At 38.1% G+C, this 19,100-nt stretch overlaps 1 non-coding gene across 1 annotated transcript; it reads left to right on the top strand.

The window, feature by feature from the left end:
- The first annotated feature begins 17,795 nt into the window (after positions 1-17,795).
- Positions 17,796-17,897, top strand: LOC125174212 (U6 spliceosomal RNA). The gene has a single exon (XR_007155335.1). It is a non-coding gene; the product is annotated as a U6 spliceosomal RNA (small nuclear RNA).
- Positions 17,898-19,100: the final 1,203 nt, after the last annotated feature.

The raw sequence follows: 19,100 nt of genomic DNA, 5'->3' as shown, positions 1-19,100 counted from the left end.
CTTTAATTCTATTTAATTAAAATTTTTTTTAATGTTTATTTATTTTTGAGAGAGAGAGAGAGAGCATGAGTGAGGCCGGTGCGGGGCTGGTGCAGAGAGAAAGGAAGACACAGAATCTGAAGCAGGCTCCAGGCTCTGAACTGTCGGCACAGAGCCCAATGCAGGGCTCGAACTCGTGAACTGTGAGATCATGACCTGAGCTGAAGTTGGATGCTTAACCGACTGAGCCACCCAGGCGCCCCAAATTTTATTTAATTTTTAATTTCATCAGAGGAAAATAGCACTTCAGCCTTTTGATAAAAATAGCTTGCCCCTGCTCCATTGCCCCACCTCAAAAGCAGCACTAGATTTGTTCATAATGTGTATCGCCCCAATTTTTCAACTACCTGCTCACTCTATTGACTTGCCAGTTGGAAATATCATTATTGATTTCCCTTCATGCGTAATGAAGATCAAGTAGTCTGATGCACCCTTCTTATCACACACCACAAATACATATTCCTCTTTCCATCTTTCCACTATAGTTAGAGCATACTTTGGGGTTAAGTCAGTGCTTAATATTTATATTACTAACTGTGCATATCACTCACAGCTGAACCACATCATGTTTCATAACTTACTTTTTTTTTCTTGTATTAATTTTTGTTTTACATAGAGTTCAAAATGGCCCTGTGCTGTTTTGTCTCCTTAGCTTCCTATGTACCTATCATTCACACACCCTCAATATTCTGACACTGTTGTTAACCCCTTAGTGAATCAGACTCAGTAGTGAACTATCAGTACTACCTTTTTCATGGACACAGTCTTCCTGGGGTTGTCTTTTGTGCTCACGGTTGCTGTGCTGATGCAGTCCCAGAAGTTTCCTCTGCCCTCATTCTGAATATCCCCTTCCTTTTTTATTTGCAGTGTACCCATTATAGTTTGGATTTTGTGCCTCACTCTTTTTAATTTACTCCCTCATTTTGAAGAAGTACATGGTTCAGTGGCCTATTGAGAATGAGGACATCAGAGTTATTTATTGTGTTGAACCACTACAAATCAGAAAATATCTTTATTGTGTCCTAAGGTTTGATTGTGGCATGGCACAGTACAGAATTCAAGGTTGTAAATTATTTTCCCTCACAATAGTGAAGGTAGAGCTCCAACTGGAACATGGCCTGTGTTGTTGTTGAGAAGTTCAATGGAATCTGATCTCAATTCTAACCCCTGGTCATGAGAACTGATTTTTCTCTCTCGAAAAGTTTTAAAGTTTTCTTTATGTTTGGCTTTCTGATGATGAGCCTTAATGTGGCTTTTTCTTCCTTCATTGTGCTAGACACTTGGTCCACCCCTTTGATCTGAAAATGTGTCCTTCACCTCTAAACATTTTTATTCTATTACTTCTTTGATAATGTTGTGTCCTCTGTTTTATCTCTTCATTGATTGTGGAACTCTTATTTATGGGCTATGAAGACTCTTCTCTGATTTTCTTGTCTTTTCAATTCTATTTTCCATCTCTCTCTTTTTTTTATTTGAGTTTCTGAAAGAATTCCTCAAAACAATTCCTCTGTTTTTATTTGTACTATTATATTCTTTTTAAGTTTGGGAACTCTTTTTTTTTTAATGTTCCTTTTAAATAGTATTTTGTTCTTGTTTCAGGGGTACAATGTCTACTTTTGTCTCTGAAGATGTTTTATATAGACATTCCTCCATGGAATGTCTTGTAGCATAGGGAGCTTAGACTCTGCAGCAATTCAAATGCTAATAGTGTCATTGATTATGGCCAATGACCTTAGGCCTCTGTTTATCAGTTTTCTTAGTAAAATATAGATAATAAGGGTACCAATTGGATAGGATTGTTGGGAAGTACAAACGACATTAATAGATACATGCACTTAGAAGAATCCCTGGAAAATAGTAATCTTATATAATATGTTATTGTATGCATTTCCTCTGAGTTCCTTTTTTTTTCTTTTTCTCCTATTTTGTTCAATTAAGTTTTCATGTTTTGTATGAGACACTTTCCTCCAATGCCTGATGATCCTTGGCTATGTGTTCACATTTGAGGATGAGAAACTAGAAAGCTGATTGGAAGCTCTATGTGCCTTTGGATCCCCAAGTTTCCAGACTGGAAACCCAATCCCCTGAGGCTATGATGCTGGAGAGAGGGCATGATGGTACAGAGAGGGGCTTGAGGAATGCCAGATGTTGTAATCACTACCTGCAACCACCAAACACCCATTTCGCCAAATCCAGTCTACCCCAAAACCATGAGAAGTCATAATAATAATAAATGAGTGCTGTTGATTTATGTCAGTAAGTTATTCAACAGCAAAGAAATAATAGGAGGGGAATAGGCTACAGAATGAGCACAGGTCCCACCTAGTATCAGATCTTGTGACTTGTAAGTTTCAATTAGTTGTCCAGAAACAGCCTCCTGATCTTTATTCCTAGTCTACTTAGAGAACATCCTTGTTTGATTCTCCATAGACATTAAAAACTTTTCTCTCTCTTTTCAGTTCAAGGTCAGTTGTAGAACCCTGGCTGGGAGGTGTAAGAAGAGGTGTGCCTCTAAGGCATTGTAATCACTTGTTTTCTAAGTATTAAGATAGTGCATAATAATAAACCACTTACGGGGCGCCTGGGTGGCTCCGTTGGTTGGGTGACCAACTTCAGCTCAGGTCATGATCTCACGGTTTGTGAGTTTGAGCCCCGCGTTGGTCTCTGTGCTGACAGCTCGGAGCCTGAAGCCTGCTTCAGATTCTGTGTTTCCCTCTCTCTCTACCCCTCCCCTGCTCACATCCTGTGTCTGTCTCTCAATAATGAATAAACATTAAAAAAAAAAATTAAAAAAAAATAAGCCACTTACAAAAAACACAGCATCATTGTTACCTAGATTAATAACACTCTTTTTTCTCTTCGCATCTTATCAGTTCACTCTCTCATCTAAATTCACTCCTATGCCAGAAGCAGGATTTCAGGAAAGAGATTCCTTTGCAAACTCAAAAGAGTACTTCAAATTAAGGGAAAAGAAAATGTGGTGAGAGTGCCAGAGAAAGCTTCTCAGAAGCTAAATCAATTCTTTGAAAAGAGATGACCACAAACATTAAGGCTTGACTTTTAGAAGCAGATAATTCAGCATTAAATGATGTGCAACATAATTGCTAGGAGTATATTTGTTTAAACACTGCTGCAGTTATTACCCTGTGAGAGGGATTTTTGGACTTTGAACATCTTGAGAGAGACCTTGTGTCTGAAACATATTTATTCAAAGTCAATAGACTTTGCTTACATTTCATTCTTGATTTTATTTCCCCCACTGAGAATGATATTAGTCTTTCCCTAAAGAAGTCACTGCTACAAGGATGGGTAAAAGCAGAGAGTAGTCAAGGAGATCTCACAGGGGAGAAGGTAACTAAGCACCCAAATTCAAACACTTAAAACATTTGCAAACCATGAAATCAGCCACTCGGAAGGTAATGGTCAAATTCAACCACACTTACTGAAAAGTTTACGTCGTGTTTGACATATTTCAAAACTCTTGAGTTTAAGATGACTAGAATATCAGGTTAGCAGAGGAAATTTTCTCTATTCTAATCTTATTCCATTATAGTGAACTATGGGGAGCTAAGTGTAAGTTTCCTGGAAGATATTTACTAGAACTGTCACCGTTCCCTGGTTGAACCTTAATCCTCACATTTAAGTGCTATGTGTAAGAATAGGCAGAGAATGAATATCTATCCTATAAGTGATTTAGATTCAAAGAAAACCAGATTTATGCCTTTCAAAATCTTAACACTGCCCCAAAAATAATCCAGCCACTTACACTTCCTTTTGAAGAGGGTGTTGGCCATGGGTTGTCTAAGCAGTTGTAAACTATGGAATAGAGCAGTATTTTCTAACTTGTACATGTATTAATATCACGTGGAGAGCTGGATAAGACACAGATTTCTGGGTCTCACTTCCATGGCTTTTGATCGGGAGGGGAGTGTGAGAATTTACATTTCAGCGAGTTCCCAGGTGATGCCACTACTGTTGGTCCAGGGACCACACTTTGAAAACCACTGAAATAGACCAATCAAAATCGTTATAAGGACCCATAAATGGTGTGTGTGTGGGAAAGGGGATGTGGGGTGTGTGGGTGTGGGTGTGGGTGTATTATCAAATTTTAGGGTATTTAGACCCTGGGCAAGGAATCCCTCTTAGCTGATTCTATGGAAACGGTCAATGTCAAGAAGAAAGCATAGACCAGACAAGTATTCACTGTAGAACTCAAAGGGCTTATAGACTGTTGAGGAAATAGGACAATGTGTAACCTTTGACCTGCTTACATTGAAAAGAGCTCAAATGGGGCACCCGGGTGGCTCAGTCGGTTAAGCGTCTGACTTTGGCTCAGGTCACAATCTCACGGTCCATGAGTTTGAGCCCCGCGTCGGGCTCTGTGCTGACTGCTCAGAGCCTGGAGCCTGTTTCAGATTCTGTGTCTCCCTCTCTCTGACCCTCCCTCGTTCATGCTCTGTCTCAAAAATAAATAAACGTTTAAAAAAAAAAAAAAAAGAAAATGCATGAAGGTCACCAGTAATACTAGATCCAGATTGGGCCTTGGGAATATGTGTATAGACTTGAACTTACCAAATCAAATCAAAAGAAATTAATGTTCAGTTTATTACCATGACATCATCGTATCTTTACTGTGGGTTCTAAGGGGTTTTGTTTAAACAATTTTTTTCAGCTTATTTATTTATTTTGTGAAAGACAGAGACAGTGTGAGTAGGGGAGGGGAAGAGAGAGAGAGAGAGAGAGAGAGAGAGAGAGAGAGAATCCCAAGCAGACTCTGTATTGTCAGAGCAGAGTGTGGGGCTTGAACCCACAAAACCGCGAGATCATGACCTGAGCCAAAACAGAGTCTGGAGCTTAACCAAGTGAGTAACCCAGGTGCCCCTAAGGGGTTTTGTCTTAACACAAACAGAGTAACCAAGAAGAGTATAATTTTGTCTAGTATTTCTCAAATAGAAAGGGTTATCACTGTAGTCATTATCATCACTATCTTTATTATTTAAATGAATTTGCTTCGGGCTAAGTAATTAACATACATTGTCTTACCAATCCATTTTTAAAAATGTTTATTTATTTATTTTTTTGAGAGAGATAGAGAGGTAAGCAGAAGAGGAGAGAGAGAGAGAGAGAGAGGAAGAGAGAGAGAGAGTCCCAAGCAGGTGCCTCGCTGGCTGTCAGGGCAGAGCCCAACATGGGGATCGACCTCAGATCCATGAGATCATGACCTGAACCAAAATCAAGAGTCAGACTCTTAACCGACTAAGCCACCCAAGTGCCCCTTAAATCCACTTTAACTGAAAACAAGGCTCTAAGAGTTGACATTTACACAGCTAACAAGTGGCGAAGTGTTTCTGACTGCTCACTTACTGTGAAATACATTCTGACAGTGGATATTTTAACAATTAAACTTTTGTTGACATAACTTCAAATTAGTAAAAAATTGAACAAAGTTTGATAGGACCAGGTGTTATTCCAAGAGCTTTCCGTGATTATACAATACTTGTATATTCCTCACTAGCCATATGCATTAGGCCAACACTGCCTGTAATGTTCAGTAGGCAAAGGTTTTCCTTGATACTCCAAGTTGCCCATCACAGCCTTATTTACCTCTGCTAGCACCAGGAAGATTCATTTAGCATCTTCACAGTCTTTGCATTCTTCCCAATCCTATAAAAAGCTAAGATGACCAGGTCAAACCTGTACCTTCTCTCTATACGTCATCATGAGAGAACACATTGTATCAAAGGAATAAATGCTTCAAAAGGTGGTATTTTAATTGTTGACAAGTATCCCTAAAACAGCTTTTGTGTGTTTCTCCTTTTTAGAACAGGGAAAAAGACAGGGATAGAATGGCAGGATGTGTTGTAGAGAGTGGTTTGGATGAAAGGAAATCCTTTGTAAGGCCGTCACATCACTTGTTAATGACTTCACCCCTGGATCAAGGGTACTGTGGAAAAATTATTAATAAGCATGGAATGTTATAAGTGAAAAAATAGAAAGTTATTAGTCTTTGTGTATCTACCAGCATATATGTATGTGTATGTGTTGTAAGTTTACTGCTCTAAACATTGTGTGTGTGTTATAAATTTGCCACTAAAAACATTAAGCATGGGGACACCTGGGTGGCTTAGTCGGTTGTGTCCAACTCTCAATTTGGCTCAAGTCATGATCTCAGAGTCATGAGATCAAGCCCCATGTGGGGCTCTGTAATGGGGGTGAAGCCTGCTTAAAGATTCTCTCTCTCCCTCTCCCTTTGCCCCCCCATCCCCCTGCTTACTCTCTCTCTCTCTCAAAAATAAATAAAAAGAATAAAACCCAGAAAAAATATTAAGTATCAATGGGGACGGTTATCTGTATCACCAGGTAAGATCTATCTGTCAGGCAAAGGGCGTAGAGTGGCAGGAAATGGAACAGGAGAGTCTCATAGCCTACCAGAAGGAGAGAACTTCATGACTGATGGCGGGTTCAAAGCTGAGTCACTTCCCATAACACAAGCACATTCAATTGAGTTGTAAAAGCATTTGCTATGGAGAAATGGTAATGAAACTTAATAAGGGCTTTAGGATAAAACCCCAAATTTGAAACCTTGTTAAGTGCCCTTGTATCACCCTGGTTCGTTATTCTTTCTGAGATTGGTCTGCAATTAAACCCATCTTTGAAGACAGAACTCCATAGCAATCTCCAGAAAGGGGAAGTCTGGGCTTATTCATTCATTTATTCTTTCTTTTTTTTTTTTTTTTATTTTTTTTAATGTTTATTTATATCTGAGAGAGACAGAGACAGAATGCGAGTGGGTTAGGGGCAGAGAGAGAGGGAGACACAGAATCCAAAGCAGGCTCCAGGCTCCGAGCTGTCAGCACAGAGCCAGACATGGGGCTTGAACTCACGAGCTGTGAGATCAGGACCTGAGCTGAAGTCAGCCGCTCAACGGACTGAGCCACCCAGGCACCCCTCGTTCATTTATCTTTCAACAAATATTTACTGGCTGACTTGTAGGTGGTACAGCATTGCCATGTTTTCTTGTTGAACGTGAAAGCAGAAAAGGAGTATAGCAGCCTAACTCTCACAATCCAATGCCTGACAATGAAAAATTGGAAAACTGAAGTGGAGATAGAGCTTGGTTTTGGTTTCCTCCTAAGTTTTTGAATTAAAAAAAAAAAAATTTTTTTTTTAAATTTTAGAGAAAGGGAGAGGGTGAGTGGGGGAGGGGATCAGAGGGAGAAACAGAGAATCTTAAGCAGGCTCCAGTGTTCTCCATGTTCATTCCAGAGCCTGACACTGGGCTTTATCCCAGGATCCTGGGATCATGACCTGAGCCAAAATCAAGAGTAGAAATCAAGAGGTGGATGCTCAACTGACTGAGCCACCTAGCGGCTCCTCCTCCTAGTGTTTTTAGAACCCCCTGCCCCTCCTGCCAACTGAACTCCCTGATGAAGGTATGAGATTTATTGTGCAATGACCAGGGAATTCCTGGATCCTTGCACGTCTTGAAGAGGAGATCAGTATCATAGTTCACTGTGGCTTCCAAATGTTCTTGGTAAAGAGCTGGAAGGTTAGGGAGCCATTCACTCTCTGGGCTTTAGTTTCCTAGGTTTTTAAATAGGCATTCAAACAAAACAAAACTGGGGCACCTGGGTGGCTCAGTTAGTTGGTTAAGCATGGGACTCTTGGTTTCAGCTCAGGTCATGATCTCTCCGTTTCGAGATGTTTGAGCCCCTCATAGGGCTCTGCACTGACAGTGCAGAGACTGCTTGAGGTACTATCTCCCTCTCTCTCTGCCCCTCCCCTACTCACACTGTCTCTGTCTCTCTCAGGATAAATAAATAAACATAAAAAAAAATCTACTTCTCAAAGAATTAAAGACAGAACTTCCACAGGGAACCTGATCATAGAATGTGAGATAACACATCTAAAACCTCTAAAATAGGAACTTTAATCAGGATGGTCTGGTTCAAACTGCAAGGGATCTAAAATGCCACTTAAGAATGTCAGACAAAATGCTTCACCAGTTCAAAGCGGGGGGATGATTTGTTTCTCCCTGGAGCCCCCTGTTGGATGTGTTTGGAGAAATTGTGCCATGGCACTAAAAATCAAAAGACAAACCTGGCCTTTTTCCTGGAGGCGTGCCCTAGAGAGCCCCCTTCATAATTTTTTTCCTGGGCGGAAAGAGCAAAAGAAGTTCATGGAGAATTAAAACCTCACTCTTGTCTTTTGATAAAGACATTTAGCAAGAATCGTCAATAGTTCCACAAGCATTAGTCACTGAGGGATCTAAATCACCGAAGAACAGAAAAGCCTGCTGATACAAGTTTCCTGTCAGGAATAATTTCGACTGACCAATCTGGCTGTTCCACTCAATGTGGCCACCGGTTCTCAAAGATGTAAACTTCTAGACGGGTGTTTAGGTCACGCATTTGTCATGCATTTGTCTATTTCATGTAATAAGAAAGAGACAACAAGCTCCTAAAGAGCAAGAATTGTGTTTCCCTGGCATAGGTTCTAAATACGTAAGCAAGTAAATAAATGCCAGCAAAAACCTATGAAAAGATTGATAAAATTATATTTTTACAATTTTTAAGGATGAGGAATGTGGCAAGAATGAAATGGAATAAAAAGAAGAAATGAAGCCATTAATTTATTATGTTATTTGACATAATTTGAAGATAAAGCAAATATGCCTAGAAGGCAGAGTCTGAGAAATCTATAGAGGAATGGAAACTTATCACCCAGATTCTGCCTTATCTCTGGCCTTAGTGTTAAAACCACGTGTTTCCTTATTGCTCACATCAGTTATCTATTATTTGTGGTTAAAAGCATCATAACTGGTTCAACATCAATGTATTTACTTCAGTCTTTTTATAACCAGAAATGCATTTGTCTCCTATTCCAGACACTCCTTGTTATGTTGGAAAATCTGCGAAGTCCATATTAGTCATCAGATGGTTCTCCCCCGCCACCCCCATCTCCACTTTTCTTTATTTTTTTTCTTCTTTTCCTCCTCTCTGAGGGTAGAATCTTTTTTTATTTTTTTTAATGTTTATTTATTTATTTATTTATTTATTTATTGAGAAAGAGAGAGACAGAGAGGCAGAGTGTGAGTAGGGAGGGGCAGAGAGAGAGGGAGACACAGAATCCGAAGCAGGCTCCAGACTCCAAGATGTCAGCACAGAGCCCAAAGTGGGGCTTGAACTCCCAGACTACGAGATCATGACCTGAGCCGAAGTCGGACACTTGACTGACTGAGCCACTCAGGTGCCCCAAAAGGGAATGGGATAGTTCATAGTAATGGGATTGTTTTCCAGAGGATGTTAACTCAGTCTTTAGAAATCCTGTTGAAATATTGCTACTTAGACACAGAAAGCATCTCTCTAGTGGCTGGGAAATTGCATGCACTCCAGAGCAAGACTTTTATTTCCTCCTGGACAATGATAGAGACCCTCTATCCTTATCTTCTTCTTTACTGCTGTTTATGTAAACCATCAGGGTTGAAAAGAAATATAACACGAGCCTCAAATGCAAGCAGGGAATTTTCTAGTAGCCATATTTTAAAAAGTAAAGAGAAACAGGTGAAATTAAATTAAATGACATATTTTTAATCCAATATATAATTTCAACATGTAGTCAGTATAAAATCATTTTTAATATAAAACTACTAATGTTATTTTACATTCTTATTTTTGTACTAAGTCTTCAAAAATCTTTGTTATTCTATGTTTCTAGCACTGCTCAATTTGGGCTAGTCACGTTTCAAGTGCCCAGCCGTGCAGTTGTAGCTGGACACAAATCTCTACTTCTGTTACAGCCTAAGACCCAGAGACACATAACATCTGATAGGTAACTGCTTTCCCTTGTTATTGCAATCATCATCAAACTAATGTCATTCTATCCTTTTATCTGATTGAATTCAATCTCATGTGTATCATAGTTTCTGATATTAACTTAACAAGACAGTCTTCCTGATAGGTCTAAGGGAGGCCATTTCTCTTTACCCAAGGATTTCCTTATTATATAATAGATAAGATTATATATATAATAGATTATATATTATCTATTATATATATTAATATAATAGATAATATATAATAGATTAATATATATAATATATATAGATTATATATAATATATTATACATATATTATATATATATAATAGATTATACATAATTATATATATATAATATATGTGTGTAGAGAGAATATATTCTCTATTTTAAAAAGTGACTGAATGTTAGTTTACAGCTATTACATGGATGCATTGTAATTCATCCTAGGAACTCTACTTTTAAACTATGAATTGACCAAAAGTAAATATGTAGAAAGTATCTGTTTATTCATGGTAAACAGAGTAACTAATGCAGCAAACAGATACACCAAAAGCAAAACTTTGCTCTGTTGGCCTTTTGATGAAAAAGTGTTTTTATCTGATTAGTTGCATTCTATCTTGGGCAATAGATTAACTGAGTGTCCAAGAGACAGTGTATCACAGTGAAAAGAACATGCCCATCAGACATACCACTTGGGTCTATTGCTTCCTAGCTGTGCAACATTGGGCATATTTGTTAACTTCTCTTACCCTCAGTTTCTTCACTTACAGAAAGAGCATGCTATGCTGCATAGCACGCTATGACAGACACAGTTAATTTTATATCAATATCCATTCTTTCTTTATCAGCCAAGACTCCTCGAACGTTAGCTAGACACCAGGATACCCAAAATGAAGTCCACATTTCCAGTCTCTCTTGCAGTTAGATATGTTTATGTGATAAATTTCTGCCCCAAGAGATAAAAATGGAGCTGGTATCTACAACTTCTAGGAAGTTTCCCTAAGAGAAGAGGGAGATCATCCTTTTGTTTTCTTTCTCCCCCCCCCCCCCCCACTTCTGCAAGCTGGGATTCAGACACAGCAGGTGGAACTGAATCAGTTGTCTTGAAAAATGAGATGTAAGCGGCTTGTGAAGCAGAGCAGAGCAAGAGCAGGAACCTGGGTCACTTACGATTATGAAATAGCCACAAATGCCCTAGATCATTTGCCCAGGCTCTTTGAGAAGAAAAAAACACATATTTCTATTTTGTTTAAGGTATTGTTATTTATTTTCTGTAACGTGCTGCTGAACCGAAGACATGCTTGATTCCTAGGGCTGTTTTTAAAGATTAAATGGGATAGTATATGTCAAGAACTTTATAGAGTTCCTGACACAGGGGAGTTATTAGGATAAAATAGCTCCATAAGAGTCATTCTAAGGGTCAAATGAAAAATATAAGGAAATATGCTTTTTAATCTGTAAATCTAAAAATCACTGTATAAATGTTGGTCATAATTATCATCATTAAATTATGATAAAGAATTAGCTAACTGCCAGCATACTCTACTTGGATCAATGTATCTAGGCCAATAAAAACAAACAGACACAGACTTCTTTACTTTTGTTAGGTTTACTTAGTTTTAGCCAATTGTGAATGTTTAGAGGCTTGCATTTTATTGATGCTTAAAACTTTATTGATGCTTTAAAATATATAAAGAAAATATATAGAACCCAACAAAACTAAAGTATCTTTTATTCACTTAATTTAACCTTTAGAAAGTTCTCCATTACAAGAATCAATTAATACTTGTAGTTAAAATCAATTACAATTACAAAGACTTGAGTAAAGTCCATCCTCTTCCTTCTCTTCCCCACCCCATTCTTTAGAATTAACTATATTAACAGTTTAATTCAAAATTCCTTGTGAATAAATTTTTTTTGTATGGTGATATACACATTTTCTCTTTACAAAATAAATGCAATCATTCTTGCAGGAAGTTTAAAATTACAGAAAAGAAACTTTTGCAACAGCTTTTGGGTTTTGTGTCATTTTGTTTTCCGTTTTAAAATATCCCTTGAACATCTTTTCCTGTCAGTACATATCCATCTTTCTCATTTTTAAACACCTTCTAGGGAGTCATTTAAATTTCATTTTACTAACTAATTATTGTAAAATTATTTATGAAACAAAGGAGAGTGCCCTTGAAAGAAAATAATAGTAGGTAGCAATTCTGAACATTGTGAGGATTTCATTAGATAATTCAGTAGAGTGCTTAGTAAAAAGTCTGCACATAGTGAATGATTAATAGGTATAAATATTAGCCATTTTGATAATGATAGTAATAATAATTAAAGTTGACCATTTCTCTGAGCTCAATCTCAATAAATTGCTATGGTCAAAGTAGTGGTTTCTTATCCCCTATATCTATAAAACATTACTCAATATATATAATATTCCTCATACTTTCATTCTGGACCCTACTTGGGCTTTGTCATATGGTGGAAGTGGGTGTCATGTTCTGGAGGACTGTCAGACTCAGGTTGGTTCTCTCCAGGATCTGATCAGCCCTTGACTATCCAGATCAGTGCCAAATCTGAACAAAAAAATATGGTCCACCCAACAGCCATCTGTTGAGGCAGCAAAGAAGGCATTTAGTTTCTAGGGCATTGGGGAACCTAAATGATCCCTTGTCTGAACAAGAGATGCCTGCTGGGTTGAGCCTTTGGGACCAGTGGGGATTAAATGGGCCTAATGACTCCTGAATAGCTACCAAGCAACCAACCTGCCATGAGGAGATGAATCACAGGGTGCAGTGGGTAGCAAGTCCCTTGGAGGAGCCAGCTGGGGGTATCTGCTCCCAGGAAGGGGACTGGCTGATGTGGACTAATGGCTCTGGGGCAGAGGGAGAAGGCTATGACAGGAGCTATCACTCAGAAGGGGCAAATGGCAAATTCAACTTGATAGATGGTAGCCTTCACCTTGTAAATCTGATAATCTTGCCATTCCCCAAATGCCTGAAGTGTAATTATTCCAGAGGCTGAAAAAAAAAAAAAAAGACTGAATAAGGGAGAAAATGAAATCAACTTATTTTATAAAAACACACAATTCTGCCTTTAATAATGTTATGTAGCCAGGTAAATAATATTAAAAATAAATCTAAGAGCACCTCAAAAACTGGAATGTTCAGGAGTTTTACATGTATCTGAGGTTGGTAGTATCCTTTTCCAGAACATTTCTGATTTCTTGTGAAACTGAAGGCTTGAGTGGTTATAAGTGGATCAGAAGTGACACTGGATTCAGTACCATCATATACTTTTGTGCTCTGTACAAGAGCATTTGAGGCCCTGAAATCCATCCCTCGCTGCTTTTGAAAAAACTCTGAGTCTTAAAGGAATGCCTTTCTATAGTGCATCCACCAGGAGTGGGAGCCTTATGATAATCCCCACAAAGTCTTGGCTGGTGGAGGTCTTGCCTTGACTGGCTGAGAGACCTAGGTTTGGATCTCAGCGGAAGTGCTTTCCAGAACCATCGTTCCTGTTTACATAAAGCCATTCTCAAACCTATAAGCTCATAGAATCATGGAATTTAGAACCTGTTAAATATCCTAGAAATGACAAAATTGAACTCATTTTATAGATGAAATAACTGAACTATCAAGAAGTAAAGAGTTTTACCCAAGTTTAGATAGCTAATAATCTTATTCAACAACATAATATAATCTTTTATGAGTTCGTTCATAGTCCCATTTTTACTAGTGTATCACTAAAACTTTACTGCGATTTTTTTGAGGTTTAAGCTGTAATTTCAAGCAGACAGGTTAAATTAAGGGCAATTCTGCTTGCTGTTTAGGTCATAAAAAATGTTGGTTCTCAGTATAGACTTCCATATTTGACTACTTTACTACTCTTCTAGGTTTTCAGTTAAAATGTGTGGTCATTTCCTCTGATAAATCTTTCCCTTCCTCTCCAGCATAGGTTGGGTATCCCTTCCATATGACTGCCCATCACTTTAATTTGTCTCTGATAACATTTGTGACATTATATTATAGTTGCAATTTATATTTTGATTCCCCCAAACCTGTAAGCTCTGTGAGATGTAGGATCTAAATAGGCATTAGAAGTACAAATAAATGTAAAGAATTAAATAGTTACAAAGTTTATAAAATTTACAATTACAGTTTAGAATTTATAATTACAAAAATTAATTTACAAAGTTTTAAGATCTCCAAGTAAGGAGGACAGAACATAACATGCCTTAGCAGAGTTCTCTGTCTTTGCCTTTATGTGTCTGTTTACAAGTGGGGTGTTGGAGGTTTGTGGCAGACACCATACAAGGGAAACCCCACGATTCCTGCCTCCTGTCTCTCTTCCTTTCTTTCTTCCTTCCCCCTAATGGAGGGCTAGTTATTTGTATAGCATTAGTAAAACTGGGCCTATGTGTGTATCATTAGTATGATACATTAGTAAAAATGGGACTATGAACAAATAACTACATAAAGGTTCACACCTTTCTGCAATTCTCTCCCCTTGCACGTGACCAAGACCTTTGACCATCTTCTAACCAATGAATATGGTAGCAGTAATGAGATGTCACTCTTGAGATTATCTTACCTTCTAGAAGACTGTCTTGCAGGCAGACTCCTCTAGAGGCGTCCTTGCTGGCCAGGAGAGGTAAGCCATGGGAAAGCCCACGTGGCAAGGAGCAGTAGGCAGCCTCTAGGAAAGGGGGTGGCGGCTAGGAACTGAAGGCAACCTCTAGCTGACACTCAACAAGAAGCTAGGGTCTTCAGTCCACTGCAAGGAAATGAGTTCTGCCAACGACCTGAACGAACTAGGAAGCAGATTCCTCCCTAGTTAAGCCTCCAGATTAGAATACGACCCAGCTGGTACCTTGCTTGCAGCTGTGTACGACCTTAAGCAAAAGACCCAACTAGGTCAGGCACAGACTCCAGACTCACAGAACTTGTGAGATAATAAATGGGCGCTGTCTTAAGCCACTAAATTCATCACACAGCAAGAGAGAACTAATATAAGGTGTTAGGTTATAAAGATGCTACATAAATAACTAGCCCTCCATTAGAAGGAAGAAAGGAAGGAAGGGAGAAAGGAATACAGCTTCAGTTAAAGTTTCCAGATTTTTTAAAGGACTTATTTGGTCATTTTAAAATCAGTTCGAAAACATTCAAAGGAGTTATCTTAAAAGATTTTAAGAAAACAGCATACAAAAAATATTTATGTGACCTGCAAGGTTTAGATTTGGGTGAATTCTATGAACATAAGGGGCCAAAAAAGATCTTAAGAAGATAGGTGATCTGTTTTTACTTCAGGTAAAGTTTTCCCCAAACCTTCCCAAACGTACAATGACAATGATGATGACGATGTGAATATTACCATCTTCTACTTACCGAGTTCCTCATATACATCACCCAGAATAGGAAGCACTGACTTTATGGAGCACTTACAGTTGCCCATGTACTGTATGATGAACTGTAGGTAAATAACCCTACATTAAATAACAACAAGCCTTTCACAGTAAGACACAAGTATTGCTTTCCCCCATTTTGCACACATCTGTGCACTCACATGCTTGGTATGCACGCAAAAAGAGACACAGAGAAAAAGTGCTTTGCTCCAAGTCAATCAGCAATTAAGTTGTGAAACCGTGATTCAAATACGTAATTAACAGTTCCCACTACTGGAAATTTCCACAAACAATCAGATTTCCAATTTTCATGCCACAACCATCCTGATTTAGTCCTATCATCTGATATTCAAAAAACGATGAATATGCTCCAGAGTGAAACAAGTTTAAAAACTGGGAAAAGATGTGAAAAAGACAATTCACAGAAAAGAACTGCAAATGGCTCATAAGTATACAGTAAAATGGTCACCCTCACTAGCAGTCAAAGAAACAAATCAAAATGAGAAGTCCCTTTATATTCATCACGTTGGTAAAAACTAAAACCTTCAATAATACCAAGTGTTGGTAAGTCTTGGGAACCTTTGTACAACGCTATTGGCTAACTAGAACTGATGAGATCAATTTGCAATATTTGGAGAGATTCACCATGTATATTTTGAAAACCTAACAAAGTGTCAACTCCCTATTTTATAGAAGCTGGATGCAGGTGTCAACCTAGATCTGTTATTGAAGGACTGGATAATTAAAAGTGTTGGATGCCTCCTATGAAATAACATGTAGTGGTTAGAAGCTATGAATTAGTATGTATAACATCATCTTAAAGATAAGGCATTGAATGAATAAAAAGTATAGGAGAGAGTAAGAATTAAATCTACTGTACAGGAACACTTCTGAATATTAAGATGTGCATACAGGGGTGCCTGGATGACACATTTGGTTAAGCATCTGACTCTTGATTTTGGCTCAAGTCATGATCTTACAGTTGTGAGATCGAGCTCTGTGTTGTGCTCTGCTCTGGGCATGGAGTCTGCTTAAGATTCTCTCCCCACCTCTCTCTCTGCCCTTACCCCTGCTCATTCTCTCTCTCTCTCTCTCTCAGAAAGAAAAAAAAAATCCATACATATAATCAGTTTATGTCTTTTTAATTTTTTTTTATGTTCGTACTTTGAGAGAGACAGAACATGAGCAGGGGAGGGGCAGAGAGAGGGGGAGACACAGAATCTGAAGCAGGCTCCAGGCTCTGAGCTGTCAGCACAGAGCCTGACACAGGGCTCAAACTCATAAACTGTGACATCATGAGCTGAGCTGAAGCTGGATGCCCAACCGACTGAGCCCAGTTTATGTATTTTTAAAGAACATTTACAATAACCTACATCAAACTCATTAAAAATGGCTGCGTGTAAGCGAGGGAAAGATAGATGACATGGGGGCAGGGGGTAGATGGATAGGGAATAGATTAAAAGAAAAAGCATATGAAAGAAAAAAAGGTGGGGTCTTGACCGGACTAATAATTGTTCATTATGGACTAAAGGGTATGATTAACACATCCTTCAGCATTTGAGGTCCCCCAAAAGACAACTAAAAATGCTGTGGAATGAAACTTTATTCTTATAGGCTGAAGACCTTACACTGACCTGAGATATTTGAATTTAAAAATGGATACCCAACGTTTTACTGGGGAGAAGAGCCACATAAGGATAACACACTCTCAAATGCTGAAGAGAATAGAGAGATTTTTTTTTCTAAAAATAAAGTGGGTAATTTCTTAGATTTGTACTTGGAGAAAATACAATGACAAATGTTTTGGCAAGGTGTTAGAACTTGTGCATTAGTCTTGTCTTAATGGAAGAGAATCTGTTGAAATCATTACATTTGAGCAGAGCAATCTTGTAGTAGATAATGTTGTATCTATGTATAAACAGCCAAAAGAGACTTAAGCCTGGGTTTCATGGTGCATTCCACTTATATACTCTCTAGTCAAGGACTGTGGGATCTGCATGCTCAGGTCCTTGTTAACACCCAGCTCAACAAGGCAGGGCATACCAATGGTGTGTGTGTGTGTGTGTGTGTGTGTGTGTATATATATATGTGTGTGTGTGTGTGTGTGTGGTGTGCATACACATATTATCCCAGTCAATCTGATTTCACAAGGAAAAAATTACAAGGAATAGCTGATGTATGCCTTTTCTTTTTTTTTGTTTTTTGTTTTTTGTTTTTTGTTTTTGATGTATGCCTTTTCCAAACCATTACACATATTTGACATTGTTTAGACATGTGGTTAAGAATACATTTACCATCTAGTGTTTTAGAACTCACACAGGAAGTTAGAAATTATAAATGAATGAAGCAAGAAGTAAACAAATGGAAGCAAGGCGAACAAAACAGAAAATACAAGGCACATAACTCTGCTGTAAATACAATTATCACTTGGCTACAAATTTGAGGGAGTGTGTCCTACAGTAAATGTTATCACTTGGTTGAAAATGATTTTTGCCTATTTTGAAAGGTAGCAGACAGATGGAGGAAAAAGAAAAAACTAAGGTGAGTAAGAAATTATTCCATTTAATGATACAGAGAAGATTATCATGGCCCTTGTGCAAGGATGACATGCAAATTCGTGACATGTTCCATATTAAAAAAAGGGGGGGGAATTTACTCCATTTATCTATACCTTTGGGGAATGGTGTTTTATGTAAGTGATCCATCACTTAACCCTATGACTACTTCTTTTTAGTTCACCCACCTCTTTTTCTTAAATCTAAACACTTTCTGTAGAATTTTCTAGTTTGTACAGTGAATAGAAATTAATGATATACCTTTAAGCATAGGATTACTAGATCAACTATTTTATTATGACAAAAGGCAGTAATGTGTACAGAGGCCATTGGGGTGTAAAGGCTTAGCATTATACAAATAGCCCTGAACTTCCACGTGTTTACAAACCCAGTCTGCCTTTTATTAGTGTCTTCCTTCTCAATTTCCTGTCATTTCTTTCCGCCATGATTGTTTTAGCTGTTCCACCCTTTGTTGGCTATCCCCATGCCTACCACATTCACATCCTCTCCCACTGGAAAAGGATCCATGGACTTTGTGACAACCATGGGGTGTAGTTGTTTTCTCCTTATTTCCTGGTGTGTGTATCCAACTCAAACACCTAAGAGACATTCTAAAAGTGTGGTGGATCTAGATTAGAAAATCTTTTCTGATTGAAATTATTTTAAATGAAACAGTCATGATTTTTATTAGGATTTTCCTGTTTACTAATAGATAAATGTGTCCCATTTGGAGTTTATAGTTCATTTTTTTCCACAAGGTGATCAACCAAGACACCAGATAAAATTTTATCAGTACCTATTTTATTGTGCTGCTCCTGCATTTTACTAGTGAAGTTCAAAGTAAGTTTTTTTTCTTTGCTCTCTTCTGCTTACTCCAAAAATTTCCAGAGGCTAATAAAATCTGAATCTTAATAAGGTCTTAGCTATAGTAACAGCAAAATTTAGCATAGCTGAAGAGATATGAATACAATTTCCCAGGCTTTTTTCTCATTAAAATGCTACTCTTCAGACACATAGAGTAAAACTCATGAATGAAACTATGTCTATATACTTAGCAGTAGAACTGTAACAAAATTTCAGTTAGCAATTTTTCACTGGAGGTCCTTTGAGGCTGAGCTTTTAGCACTGGCGGACAGTACATAAACTACGACCCACAAACGTAAGCCTTTCAGACACTAATACCATGCCCTGTTCATAGTAGGTACTTTAAAAATAGTAGAGCACCATTTCTCTTTCTTTACTCCTTAAAGTAACCTTAACTAGGAAACATTTCAATCTCATTTCT

The sequence above is a fragment of the Prionailurus viverrinus genome, chromosome C1 (genome assembly GCF_022837055.1).
Source record: "Prionailurus viverrinus isolate Anna chromosome C1, UM_Priviv_1.0, whole genome shotgun sequence".
Lineage (NCBI taxonomy): Eukaryota > Metazoa > Chordata > Mammalia > Carnivora > Felidae > Prionailurus > Prionailurus viverrinus.
Note: the sequence above shows the minus strand (reverse complement) of the source record. Positions and strands in the feature narration are given on the sequence as shown.